The following is a 14,336-nucleotide window of genomic DNA, read 5'->3' on the forward strand; positions in this document are numbered from 1 at the left end:
GAAAGGTAAAGATAAGAGAGTCCCAGGTCTAGTTGAGTTTAACCCAGCCGCTGGCTAAAACAGCTCTAGGTACTGTATTGTCTGCTCCCAGGGGCAGCAAGGGCCCCGGAGGCCCCCAAATGGCCCGAAACAGGTGGACTGGTGCTCTCATACTCAACTTTTAAAAAGCACAGGGACATCAAAGCGCATTGTCACTGTTTTTCAAGCATCATCTTTAGCATTTCCTTATTGTGAGATTTTGATTATTATAATTTTTTGTAACAAAATAGGTGTACATTTTAAAGGAGGACATTTGAAAACACAAAAAAGGAAGGCAAAAAAACATCTGAAAAAAAATCAGAATTTATTTATGATAGACACAGAGCACAGGTGTTGTCAGAAAGGCGGTAATGAGAAGTTAACGTTAATATATTATGGTATAAAAGTGCACATTATGCAAGCTAGGGTTTTGATGATTTGATATCTATTTCACCCATAATGTCCCACCTTTTCCTCAACTCCCACCCAAATGGCTGCCTTTTTTCCAGATATTCAGGGCTAGGGCCTGGGAAGGGGACAGGGAGGGCAGCCTGGACACATGTCCCGAAGGGGAGAGGAGGTTGTTGGACCCAAAATAGCATAACCGGGTGCACGAGGCAGACCAGCAGTATATCCCACACTCCACTGTAGCATCTCCCAAAGGACCATGGGAAGATTCCCACGATTACCCTGTGCCCCCTTCCCCCTCACTACCACGTGGTAGTGTTTTCTCTGTGTGTGAGTGTGTGTGTGTACCTCTTCTTGAGCAAGTCCAGTGAGACAGCTATTTGCCTGTTTATTCACATACGTGAAAACACTGACTAAAGAAAACGAGATCTAGATTGTGACTTAAACCACGCCCCAAACATGTATCTGCTCACTACCAACATCTCATTAGTTCATTAAGAACATCAAATTTCACCGAAAAAGCCAAGCCTTGTATGATACAAGGTTTGTGCCTCTAAGAGGCTACAAAATCTGCAATATGCAATTTTTCTTTATTTTTTTAAGAATTGAGAGAAACCTACACCTATGGAAAGTGTTCTTAAATCACTGAGAGATGTAGCAAAAAAAACGAAACAAAAACAAAACTAGCAAAGTACGTCACACGAGCCTGCTGTTAGGTTTTCATTTGTAGTATTATTTTAAACCTTTATTAAATTTTTTTGGGACTGTGCCGTAGTTCCAAGGTAAACTGTGAAAAAAGAAACATTTTCAAAATGAAATGCACCCGGACAGTTATTTAAGAAATAGCGAAAAACACTAGGAACCACAAACAAATTGCTGTTTAGTTGCTGTCTGACTGCGGCAGAATATGACAATCTTATTAGTTTCTTTGAATCTGATGTTCTTATCCTAGCTAACGTACAACTGATATCCTCCTAACATTACTAGGGTAGATTTTCTGTCTTGCTATATGGATGAAATATCGCGGCAATGTTGAGAGAATGTTAGTAACCTGGCTAGGAAAAGTACTTCAGGCTACTGTAAAATGCCTTGCTCGTATTGGTCAGCCCTTGGTCACCTGACTCAGTAATTTTGCACCGTTCTTCTGTAGGTAAGAAACTGTAAATACATTAATGTTTGTATTGTATATGGATCCTGGGTTGTTACGATAGCCTTATTCACCTTTTTAGGAAAGTAAATGAAAAAAAAAATGAAAAAACAGAATACACTTCAGTAAAACAGAGCATACTACTTTTTTTGGTAAATAGCTTGTGTAAATATTGACAAGAACCCAATAAAACATTTTTTTTATAAACTCTTAAAGTAAGATGTTTTGTATAAAATTTCAATTTTTTGCTATGTATTTTAGCTAGCGCTCGTTGGAAAGCCCCGTGTCCTCCCACTCCCTCCCCTTTTGCACTGTTTCCATGGAAATTTGGTTTTAAAAAAAATTGAGAAAAAGTTGCCAAACCGACTGCTGCATATTCGTGCCATAAGTGTGTACCATAAATATTTATTGAATTCGTTTTTTTTCTTCTGTTTTTGATTTGATTTCTGTCCAGTTTTTAAGTAACACAGTATTATGATTGCGTTGTTCATTTGTCTCCCTGGTTTCTTTAGTCTGTTTTGATAGGTTTCCAGGTGGCTGTATCTGTAGCCCCTCCCCTTGCAGTTTGAGATGGCCAGACCGTTGAAATGGTTAAACATTCAAAAAACGAAAGAAATGAAAGTGAGGAAAAATGACACACATTCCACCAGTCTGTTACGAACTGAAAATGTTTTTCAATAAAATGTTTTTCCTATGGACATGCCGTCTGTCTGTATTTATGTCTGAAATAGATGGAGTTTATGAACATGTGGATCTCTACAGGACATCACACTATGCAAGACTTGTGGTTACAATATGGCCTGTCAATGTTAATATAAGCATTGAGACAATTTCATATTCGTGTGTAGTTGCCAGGAAAAAAGTGATGTGTTTCTCTATGTTGTGTGTCTGTGTGTGCACATTTATTTTCATTGTCTGAGTATGTTTATGTCCAGGCCAATATTTCTATATACTGTAATGTTAGAATGCAGTAGTATCCCTGTACATGTCAGTAGACGCATGCACACACACACACACACACACACACACACACACACACACACACACACACACACACACACACACACACACACACACACACACACACACACACACACACACACATAGGTGTGGTCCTCTGCTCTGCTCCCTGTACAGGGTGGTCCATTGTGTGTTAGCTAGGGGTGATGATGTCATAGCGGGGCTGTGATTAAGGGGGCCTCTCGGCTCTCAGCGGGGGACACTGGCTCTTTGGAATAGGCCCAACAGCTCAACAGCCTAGCGCAGACCAGACCAGCCACTGCCCTGCCTGGGCCAAGTCTAAACTAGGGGCTGGAGTATTCCAAACCCAGCCACTGTCCTCCATCTAGCTACATATGTCACCATTGCTACTGCCTAGGACACGAACACCAAATAGATTCCTGTGTCGAGGTCAAAATCTCCATAAATCAGCAACTGGTCAAGGTTAATAACAGCACATCCTGGATTACTGTGCTATGTGCAACATATCACAATCCATTCACTAGTCTAGGTCTATATAACTGTGCAATAGCCATGCTCTCTGGCAAACTCTTACTTTACAGTATTTCATTCAAATGTTCTTATGCTTGTGTGGGGTTGCCCTTAAATGTTGATTCAAAAACTGTAACAGAGGAGGATAACTTGGGGAAAAAAAACGAACAAAGCGAGAAAACAAATCAAGCCTTCAATCGTCCCTCGTCCCTCTGTCACGGTGGTCCGTCATCATCTTCTCTGCGCGGCACGCTCTGATTGCAAAACTTTAAGATGTTTTCCATTTAAAGTTTCCTTTACATCTCTTCTCTTTCAAGCCGAGGACCACAGAGGGGAGGGGCGACGAGGCATTGCGATGCTTCAATATGGTTTTAACTCAAGGAAGGTTTCTGGTTCATCATAGGGGAAGAGGCTGAAGCTCTGTGTGTGTCTGTAATTTAACCCTATTACCATGTGAAGATCAAATCTAATTTTATTTGTCACATACGCCGAATACAGGTGTAGACCATACCGTGAAATGCTTACTTCCAAACCCTTAACCAACAATGCAGTTCAAGAAAGAGTTAGGAAAATATTTACTAAATATATATATTTTTTTAATTAACTAAAATTTCACAATAAAATAACAATAATGAGGATATATACAGGGGTACTGGTACCGAGTCAATGTGTGGTGGTACAGGTTAGTCGAGGTAATTTGTACATGTAGGTAGGGGTAAAATGACTATGCATAGAGTGTGGAATGTGATTGAGATTGCATCATCTGTGGATCTGTTGCGGCGGTATGCAAATTGGAGTGGGTCAAGAGTTCCGGGACGATGGTGTTGATGTGAGCCATGACCAGCCTTTTCAAAGCACTTCATGGCTACCGACGTGAGTGCTACGGGTTGGCAGTCATTTAGGCAGGTTACCTTTGCTTTCTTGGGCACAGGGACATTGGTGGTCTGCTTGAAACATGTAGGTATTACAGACTCAGTCAGGGAGAGCTTGAAAATATCAATGCCATTGGATGAATCCCGGAACATATTCCAGTCTGTGCTAGCAAAACAGTCCTGTAGCGTAGCATCCATTTCCTAATACAGTATTCCCAGCCCAGGAGACACCTCAGACACTTCACGCGTCAGTGTTCATTATTTCTGTACTGTAGCACAGGACGAACATAGAAACAATGCGGCCCAATTCTGATTCTCTCCCTGAAGTGTGCTCTCCTTAACTTCTTCTTGAATTGGATTGGTGTAAATGGTGTGTCATATTTCTACCGATACCCAGATCTGTACACACACGTTTCAGTTTTATGCACAGTACAGCTCTCTGTATGATTCACTGTGGGGACTTTTTCGCTAAGCCCTGGTTGGTGGTGACCCTGTGCTGTTGCCATGACAATGAGCTAGTTGTTTTGCTGTAGACAACACCTTCTCAGCCCTGAAACTAACCCTGTGTCTTTGTTTACGAACACCGCTGGCCATTCCCTCCTTTTCACCTAAATGTGCCTCAGCCAGTTTGTCTGCTGATTGTACACATGTACGGCCCAGCCCTTCGTTGTGTCAAAGTACTGATGGATCAGTTTTTAGTAGATGTGTTTAGTAGATGTGTTTAGTGGATGTGTTTAGTAGATGTGTTTAGTGGATGTGTTTAGTAGATGTGTTTAGTGGATGTGTTTAGTGGATGTGTTTAGTAGATGTGTTTAGTGGATGTGTTTAGTAGATGTGTTTAGTGGATGTGTTTAGTAGATGTGTTTAGTGGATGTGTTTAGTGGATGTGTTTAGTAGATGTGTTTAGTGGATGTGTTTAGTAGATGTGTTTAGTGGATGTGTTTAGTAGATGTGTTTAGTGGATGTGTTTAGTAGATGTGTTTAGTGGATGTGTTTAGTGGATGTGTTTAGTAGATGTGTTTAGTGGATGTGTTTAGTGGATGTGTTTAGTGGATGTGTTTAGTGGATGTGTTTAGTAGATGTGTTTAGTGGATGTGTTTAGTAGATGTGTTTAGTGGATGTGTTTAGTAGATGTGTTTAGTGGATGTGTTTAGTGGATGTGTTTAGTGGATGTGTTTAGTAGATGTGTTTAGTGGATGTGTTTAGTAGATGTGTTTAGTGTATGTGTTTAGTAGATGTGTTTAGTGTATGTGTTTAGTAGATGTGTTTAGTAGATGTGTTTAGTGGATGTGTTTAGTAGATGTGTGTAGTGGATGTGTTTAGTGGATGTGTTTAGTGGATGTGTTTAGTAGATGTGTTTAGTGGATGTGTTTAGTAGATGTGTTTAGTGTATGTGTTTAGTAGATGTGTTTAGTGTATGTGTTTAGTGGATGTGTTTAGTGGATGTGTTTAGTGGATGTGTTTAGTGGATGTGTTTAGTGGATGTGTTTAGTGGATGTGTTTAGTGGATGTGTTTAGTAGATGTGTTTAGTGGATGTGTTTAGTGGATGTGTTTAGTAGATGTGTTTAGTAGATGTGTTTAGTGGATGTGTTTAGTGGATGTGTTTAGTGGATGTGTTTAGTAGATGTGTTTAGTGGATGTGTTTAGTAGATGTGTTTAGTGTATGTGTTTAGTAGATGTGTTTAGTGTATGTGTTTAGTAGATGTGTTTAGTGGATGTGTTTAGTGGATGTGTTTAGTGGATGTGTTTAGTAGATGTGTTTAGTGGATGTGTTTAGTAGATGTGTGTAGTGGATGTGTTTAGTAGATGTGTGTAGTGGATGTGTTTAGTAGATGTGTGTAGTGGATGTGTTTAGTGGATGTGTTTAGTGGATGTGTTTAGTAGATGTGTTTAGTAGATGTGTTTAGTGGATGTGTTTAGTAGATGTGTTTAGTGGATGTGTTTAGTAGATGTGTTTAGTGGATGTGTTTAGTAGATGTGTTTAGTAGATGTGTTTAGTAGATGTGTTTAGTAGATGTGGATGTGTTTAGTAGATATGTTTAGTAGATGTGTTTAGTGGATGTGTTTAGTGGATGTGTTTAGTAGATGTGTTTAGTAGATGTGTGTAGTAGATGTGTGTAGTTGATGTGTTTAGTAGATGTGTTTAGTAGATGTGTTTAGTGGATGTGTTTAGTGGATGTGTTTAGTAGATGTGTTTAGTGGATGTGTTTAGTAGATGTGTTTAGTAGATGTGTTTAGTGGATGTGTTTAGTGGATGTGTTTAGTAGATGTGTTTATTGGATGTGTTTAGTAGATGTGTTTAGTGGATGTGTTTAGTGGATGTGTTTAGTAGATGTGTTTAGTAGATGTGTTTAGTGGATGTGTTTAGTGGATGTGTTTAGTGGATGTGTTTAGTAGATGTGTGTAGTGGATGTGTTTAGTAGATGTGTGTAGTGGATGTGTTTAGTGGATGTGTTTAGTAGATGTGTGTAGTGGATGTGTTTAGTGGATGTGTTTAGTGGATGTGTTTAGTGGATGTGTTTAGTAGATGTGTTTAGTAGATGTGTTTAGTGGATGTGTTTAGTAGATGTGTTTAGTGGATGTGTTTAGTAGATGTGTTTAGTAGATGTGTTTAGTAGATGTGTTTAGTAGATGTGGATGTGTTTAGTAGATATGTTTAGTAGATGTGTTTAGTGGATGTGTTTAGTGGATGTGTTTAGTGGATGTGTTTAGTGGATGTGTGTAGTGGATGTGTTTAGTAGATGTGTTTAGTGGATGTGTTTAGTGGATGTGTTTAGTAGATGTGTTTAGTGGATGTGTGTAGTGGATGTGTTTAGTGGATGTGTGTAGTGGATGTGTGTAGTGGATGTGTTTAGTATATGTGTTTAGTGGATGTGTTTAGTGGATATGTTTAGTAGATGTGTTTAGTAGATGTGTTTAGTAGATGTGTGTAGTAGATGTGTTTAGTTGATGTGTTTAGTAGATGTGTTTAGTAGATGTGTTTAGTGGATGTGTTTAGTGGATGTGTTTAGTAGATGTGTTTAGTGGATGTGTTTAGTAGATGTGTTTATTGGATGTGTTTAGTAGATGTGTTTAGTGGATGTGTTTAGTGGATGTGTTTAGTAGATGTGTTTAGTAGATGTGTTTAGTGGATGTGTTTAGTGGATGTGTTTAGTGGATGTGTTTAGTAGATGTGTGTAGTGGATGTGTTTAGTAGATGTGTGTAGTGGATGTGTTTAGTGGATGTGTTTAGTGGATGTGTTTAGTGGATGTGTTTAGTAGATGTGTTTAGTGGATGTGTTTAGTAGATGTGTTTAGTGGATGTGTTTAGTAGATGTGTTTAGTGGATGTGTTTAGTAGATGTGTTTAGTGGATGTGTTTAGTAGATGTGTTTAGTAGATGTGTTTAGTAGATGTGTTTAGTAGATGTGGATGTGTTTAGTAGATATGTTTAGTAGATGTGTTTAGTGGATGTGTTTAGTGGATGTGTTTAGTAGATGTGTTTAGTGGATGTGTTTAGTGGATGTGTTTAGTGGATGTGTGTAGTGGATGTGTTTAGTAGATGTGTTTAGTGGATGTGTTTAGTGGATGTGTTTAGTAGATGTGTTTAGTGGATGTGTGTAGTGGATGTGTTTAGTGGATGTGTGTAGTGGATGTGTGTAGTGGATGTGTTTAGTATATGTGTTTAGTGGATGTGTTTAGTGGATATGTTTAGTAGATGTGTTTAGTAGATGTGTTTAGTAGATGTGTGTAGTAGATGTGTTTAGTTGATGTGTTTAGTAGATGTGTTTAGTAGATGTGTTTAGTGGATGTGTTTAGTGGATGTGTTTAGTAGATGTGTTTAGTGGATGTGTTTAGTAGATGTGTTTAGTAGATGTGTTTAGTGGATGTGTTTAGTGGATGTGTTTAGTGGATGTGTTTAGTAGATGTGTTTATTGGATGTGTTTAGTAGATGTGTTTAGTGGATGTGTTTAGTGGATGTGTTTAGTAGATGTGTTTAGTGGATGTGTTTAGTAGATGTGTTTAGTGGATGTGTTTAATGGATGTGTTTAGTAGATGTGTTTAGTGGATGTGTTTAGTAGATGTGTTTAGTGGATGTGTTTAGTGGATTTGTTTAGTGGATGTGTTTAGTAGATGTGTTTAGTGGATGTGTTTAGTGGATGTGTTTAGTGGATGTGTTTAGTAGATGTGTTTAGTAGATGTGTTTAGTAGATGTGTTTAGTGGATGTGTTTAGTAGATGTGTTTAATGGATGTGTTTAGTAGATGTGTTTAGTGGATGTGTTTAGTGGATGTGTTTAGTGGATGTGTTTAATGGATGTGTTTAGTAGATGTGTTTAGTGGATGTGTTTAGTGGATGTGTTTAGTAGATGTGTTTAGTGGATGTGTTTAGTGGATGTGTTTAGTAGATGTGTTTAATGGATGTGTTTAGTAGATGTGTTTAGTGGATGTGTTTAGTGGATGTGTTTAGTAGATGTGTTTATTGGATGTGTTTAGTAGATGTGTTTAGTGGATGTGTTTAGTGGATGTGTTTAGTGGATGTGTTTAGTAGATGTGTTTAGTAGGTGTGTTTAGTGGATGTGTTTAGGGGATGTGTGTAGTGGATGTGTTTAGTGGATGTGTTTAGTGGATGTGTTTAGTAGATGTGTTTAGTAGATGTGTTTAGTGGATGAGTTTAGTAGATGTGTTTAGTGGATGTGTTTAGTAGATGTGTTTAGTGGATGTGTTTAGTAGATGTGTTTAGTGGATGTGTTTAGTAGATGTGTTTAGTGGATGTTACAGAAAGAAGTAATAGGAGAAAATACTTTCCTGGTGTTCTTGTTCCTCACTACTCTCATCCCACATTCCTCCCACTCATTTCTTTCTCTCATTTGCCCTTTCTTTTTCCTTTCTGTCATTTTTAAACTTTGTTATTTTGCTTCCTATTTTCTCTGTTATATGGAAACACGTTTCATGTTAAAGTCACATTTTCTCCTCTCGTATCTCTCAGCTGTTAATCATATGACTTCAGTCAGTCTCACAACTGTTTGACATCATGGAATTCCTTTTCAGGCTTGCACACCGAGAGTCTCCAGTAATTGGCTAGGATCAAGTGAATATCCTTCTGATACTAACATTATTGTACAGTCAACGTGAAGTGTCCCCTGTTCTGGCTCCCATTAGCGAGCGGCAAAGCCTTCTGCTAGCGACATGGTGGCTTTAATCAGTGGAAGTCTCTCTGTGTCGCTAACGCTAACATTAGCTGCTAATACTAACCACTAACAGAGCTCTCATCTCTTCTGAGTGAGGAGAGAGTTACGGAACAGATTCCCTTTCATTACACATCTATGACACCTCTGCTTCACCTTTATGTGTGTGTATTTGTGTGTGTGTGTGTGTGTGTATATGATACCCTCTCTGTGCTTGAGAGGGAAGTAAACTAAAGCAGGTGCTTTTACACCTCTAGACCTTTGGTTAAAGGTGCAATATGCAGAAATTGCTCTGCCATTTCCTGGTTGCTAAAATAGTTTAGTTTGAAATAGTTTGCCCAATTAAATTTTATGTGACAAAACAAGCAATGCATAGTGTAGCTAATCATTGTACCATCTAAACCACTGTGAAATATATTTTCAATAACCAAAAATATTATATTTTCAGCTGTTTGAAGCAGGTGTACAAAACCGAAAGTAAAAGCTTAAGAACGGGAAGCATAGAAATAGTGCACATAGAACATATCTGCCACTTCTTAAACTTGCTGTCAATGAGAATGACAGATCTATAACGCACATTTCTATGTGAATTTGGTCAGCTTGCCCGAAAAGTCACATATTGCAGCTTTAAAGATCTAGTCTAGGATAACCTCATCACCCTTGTCCTCCTCCAAATTGGCCCTAACTGACAACATTAAGTGCCTTAAGTGCCGAGGATGCTTCAGTCCCAGGCAGGTGTCAATTATACCTTATCAAACACTTGTTAACTTATAGGCCCGGTCATCTCATGCTGTCAGCGCTGGGAGTGGAGCTGTCACTCACCTCATCGCCATGGCGATACCTTATTATTATACTCCTTCTCTACCTTTGTCATGGGCATCAGTCTGACATCATTAGAGCCCAGCCAGTCCACCTTAATAGACCCCCAAGGAGCCAACAGGCTTTCTCAAGATCAGTGAATCCTTCCTCCATCCTTGTTTTCCCTTCTACCTATGGTAGACGGCCCCCACCACACCTCCATTCTTCCTCATTAGGATTTGCTTCATTACTCATGCAGGTTCAGATGCAGAGCCACACACTGAGGTACATACATGGGCACGCACACACACACGTGTGCAAATACACATACTCATACCAATGGAAGTAGAGACCTTCCACCTGCACACACACACACTCATCCTTCTTCACCTTCTCACCTCTTCTCCATTGTAAAGACGAGGGTCTATTTCATCAACGTTATAAGTTGGGGATGTTAATGTTATTTCCTAACGCCAAGTGGTGCGTGACTAAATCGAGGTCGAGATTCACATCCGTCTTGGGGTTTTGGGAACAGCAACAAATTACCAAGGTGATTCAATTTCATTGGGCATTGTTTTAATGGCTGGCGAGGGGTTTTGCATATATAAATATTAATGGGTGAATTAGCTCTTCTGCCGCCGCGATGAGGACGCTTTAATGACAGGTTGGACCATTGTGACAATGGGAGGGGAAACAGGCGCCAAAACAATAGACACCCCTCTTTAGCCTTTTTACCCACAATCCTCCAGATTGGTGGTCTGTGTTGATCAGAGTGAAGGGCTGGTGATGATGATAAGTGTGTGTGAGTGAGAGAGAGAGTAAATGAGAGAGAGAGAGAGATGTGTGAGAGGAATGTATATGCGCGTCCTGTGTGTGAGAGAGAAACAGAAAGAACGGGAGGAAGAGCGATGTGTTTGAGGAAGAAGAGGCTAGTGGGGCCGGGCAAGAATGAAGCAAAGAGGCTAAGAAAAGGGAGAGAGGGGTAAAGGGTGTGGGAGAGAAAATAATGAGGATGAAGATGATGACAGAGAAAGGGGTGAGGGCAGGAAGTGAAGATGTTGGAATGATGGAGCACGAGAGAGAAAAGAGAGGACAAGTGCGAGGTGACAAAGAGGGATGGGGGATGGTTAGTACAGTCAAAATCTCATTTTCTTTCGTAGTGCATGAATTACATTATATTTGTCCTGCAATGGCGCAGGCTAAATCTTCTCTGATTTGTGGTGGAAAACACACAGCCATGATATTAGATGGCCAATACTGTACAAAGAATAAAAATTGGTTTTGTTCGAACATGCAGTGGTTGGTTAAAATTACACAATCAATTTATGTTTTATGGCGGAATGTAATTGTTTCTTGTCGAATTTACTTAACTCCGTGGAACTTGATGTACACTAGGTTTGAATATTTTACAGGTATTTTACAAATGTTCCACTCTGAGAAAAAACACTTTTCTCGTGTGTAAACCAGTATTTCGCGCCAAAATCGGAAGTGTAATTCAAAAGCATATAAATAGGCCTGTCTGGATTTGATCAGAGCTTTGATAAAAAATTCAAGCCTGATGCTACCTGAGGCTGATGAGCCATACATTAAATATGTTTAGTGAGCCTTACATTAAAGACATTTTATGAGCCCAAGCAAGCCCAAATGATTGTGCTACTGCACATTACACATGTCATAAAAACATAAAAGCACATAGATGTAGCCAGCTATATGCTCTCTTGGGTAAATATATGAAACAAGCTCCAGTAGGCTAATATTTTTGAGTGTGGACTGTGCTGTATTGTATTATACTGTATTACGTGGACTGGAATTACGCACCTCGTTCAAACCATGATATAGTTGGGAGAGAACATGCAATTCTATCACGTGTTAAGGTATGACATAGGTGCGGACAGTGTTGAAGTAACAAACGTTTATTCTTTAAACAGGGGCAGGGAAACGACAGGTCAAGGCAGGCAGGGATCAATAATCCAGAGAGGGTGTAAGGCACCAGAACAGCAGGCGGGCTCAGGGTCAGGTCAGGCTGAGGTTGGTAATCTAGAGTAAATGCAAAGGTACAGGATGACAGGCGGGCAGGCTCAGGGCAGGCAGGAAAGGTCAAAACCAGGAAACTAGAAAACAGGGACAATAGCAAAGACAGGAGCAAGGGAAACCGCTGGTAGGTTTGAACGAACAAAACTCACACAGACAGACAGAAAACACAGAAAACACAAGTACCCAGGGGATAATGGGGAAGATGGGCGACGCCTGGAGGGGGTGGAGACAAGCACATGGACAGGTGAAACAGATCAGGGCGTGACACATTTTGGTGCATCACATGCGGCCTATAAAGTTACAAGTATAAGCTAGCGAACTTGATTTTAGTATTAAAAAAATAATAGGCCTATTTATATAATTAGTAGGCTGACTCATATATACAGTACTTTTTAAAATATTTCCCATAATGTTATAGCCTACCTCCTCTTTCTCTTTTTATTGTTGCTTCATTCCTTCCTCTCTTTCAACAGTTAAATGAAATATGTTTTGTTGTCCTTATCTTCATCATTCTAATGATATGCTTGCTTAATATAAGACTATAATTAGATGCAGACAAGTTTCACTACTCTTCACGAAGATTGAATGGTTATGGGTCTGAAGAAATAACTACTATAGTCTACCGCCATGCGTTCACTCTTTTTTCAAACTACCTGTGAATTCTATTGGCTTCTGTATTTAACATTCAGCAAACAAGAGCTTGCATCCCTCTTTGAAAAGTCTATTGATATAAAAAAAAGTCTAAATCAAATCAAATTGTATTTGTCACATGTGCCGAATACAACAGGAGTAGACCTTACAGTGAAATGCTTACTTTCAAGCCCTTAAGAAGCTTTTTGGACCTAGACTTGGCGCTCCGGTACCGCTTGCCGTGCGGTAGCAGAGAGAACAGTCTATGACTAAGGTGGCTGGAGTCCGGCAATTTCTAGGGCCCTCCTCTGACACCGTCTGGTATAGAGGTCCTGGATGGCAGGAAGCTTGGCCCCAGTGATGTACTGGGCTGTACACACTACTCTCTGTAGTGCCTTGCGATCGCAGGCCGAGCAGTTGCCATACCAGGTGGTGATGCAACCAGTCAAGATGCTCTTGGTGGTGCAGCTATATAACTTTTTGAGGATCTGAGGACACATAACAAATCTTTTCAGTCTCCTGTGGGGGAATATGTGTTGGTGTGCCATCTCCACGACTGTCTTGGTATGTTTGGACCAGTATAGTTTGTTGGCGATGTGGACACTAAGGAACTTGAAGTGGCATGCTCGGTCCTCCTTTTCCTGTAGTCCACAATCATCTGCTTTGTCTTTATCACGTTGAGAGAGAGGTTGTAATCCTGGCACCACACTGCCAGGTCTCTGGCATCCTCCCCATAGGCTGTCTCCTCGTTGTTGGTGATCAGGCATACCACTGTTGTGTTGTCGGCAAACTTAATGATGGTGTTGGAGTCGTGCTTGGCCATGCGGTCATGGTTGAACAGGGAGTACAGGATGGGACAGAGCACGCTCCCCTGAGGGGCCAGTGAAGACACTTTCCAGTTGGTCAGCGCATGCTCGGAGTATACATCCTGGTAATCCGTCTGGCCCTGCGGCCTTGTGAATGTTCACCTGTTTAATGGTCTTACTCACATTGGCTACGTAGAGTGTGGTCACACGGTCGTCCGGAACAGCTGATGCTCTCATGCGTGCTTCAGTGTTGCTTGCCTCGAAGCGAGCATAGAAGTTATTTAGCTCTTCTGGTACGCTCGTGTCACTGGGCAGCTCGTGGCTGTGCTTCCCTTTGTAGTCCATAATAGTTTGCAAGCCCTGGCACATCCGACGAGCGTCTGAGCCGTGTGGTATGATTAAATCTTAGTCCTGTATTGACCCTTTGCTTGTTTGATGGTTTGTCAGAGGGCATAGCGGGATTTCTTATAAGCGTCCAGGTTAGAGTCCCGCTCCTTGAAAGTGGCAGCTCTACCCTTTAGCTCAGTGAGGATGTTGCCTGTAATCCATGGCTTCTGGTTGGGGTATGTACGTACGGTCACTGTGGGGATGACGTCATCGATGCACTTATTGATGAAGCCAGTGACTGATGTGGTGTACTCCTCAATGCCATCGGAATAATCCCGGAACATATTCCAGTCGGTGCTAGCAAAACAGTCTGACCACTGGTACATCCTGCTTTAGTTTTTGCTTGTGTCACGAAATGGCTCATAGCCCATAACAAAGAGGGAGACATTGTGGAGATGACGGAATAACAAAAATATATGTATTAACTAAAGTAAACTATAGACAATTAACAATGGTGTGCGTTGTCATTAATCAGTAGTGTAAGTGAGTTGTTGCTTGCATAGATGGTGATAATGAGGATTGTTGAGAGGTGCCAAAACAAACAAGCCACAAAATGCCACAACCAAAAATACAGTGTGT

Source organism: Salvelinus namaycush, chromosome 19, assembly GCF_016432855.1.
Source record: "Salvelinus namaycush isolate Seneca chromosome 19, SaNama_1.0, whole genome shotgun sequence".
Taxonomy (NCBI): Eukaryota; Metazoa; Chordata; class Actinopteri; order Salmoniformes; family Salmonidae; genus Salvelinus; species Salvelinus namaycush.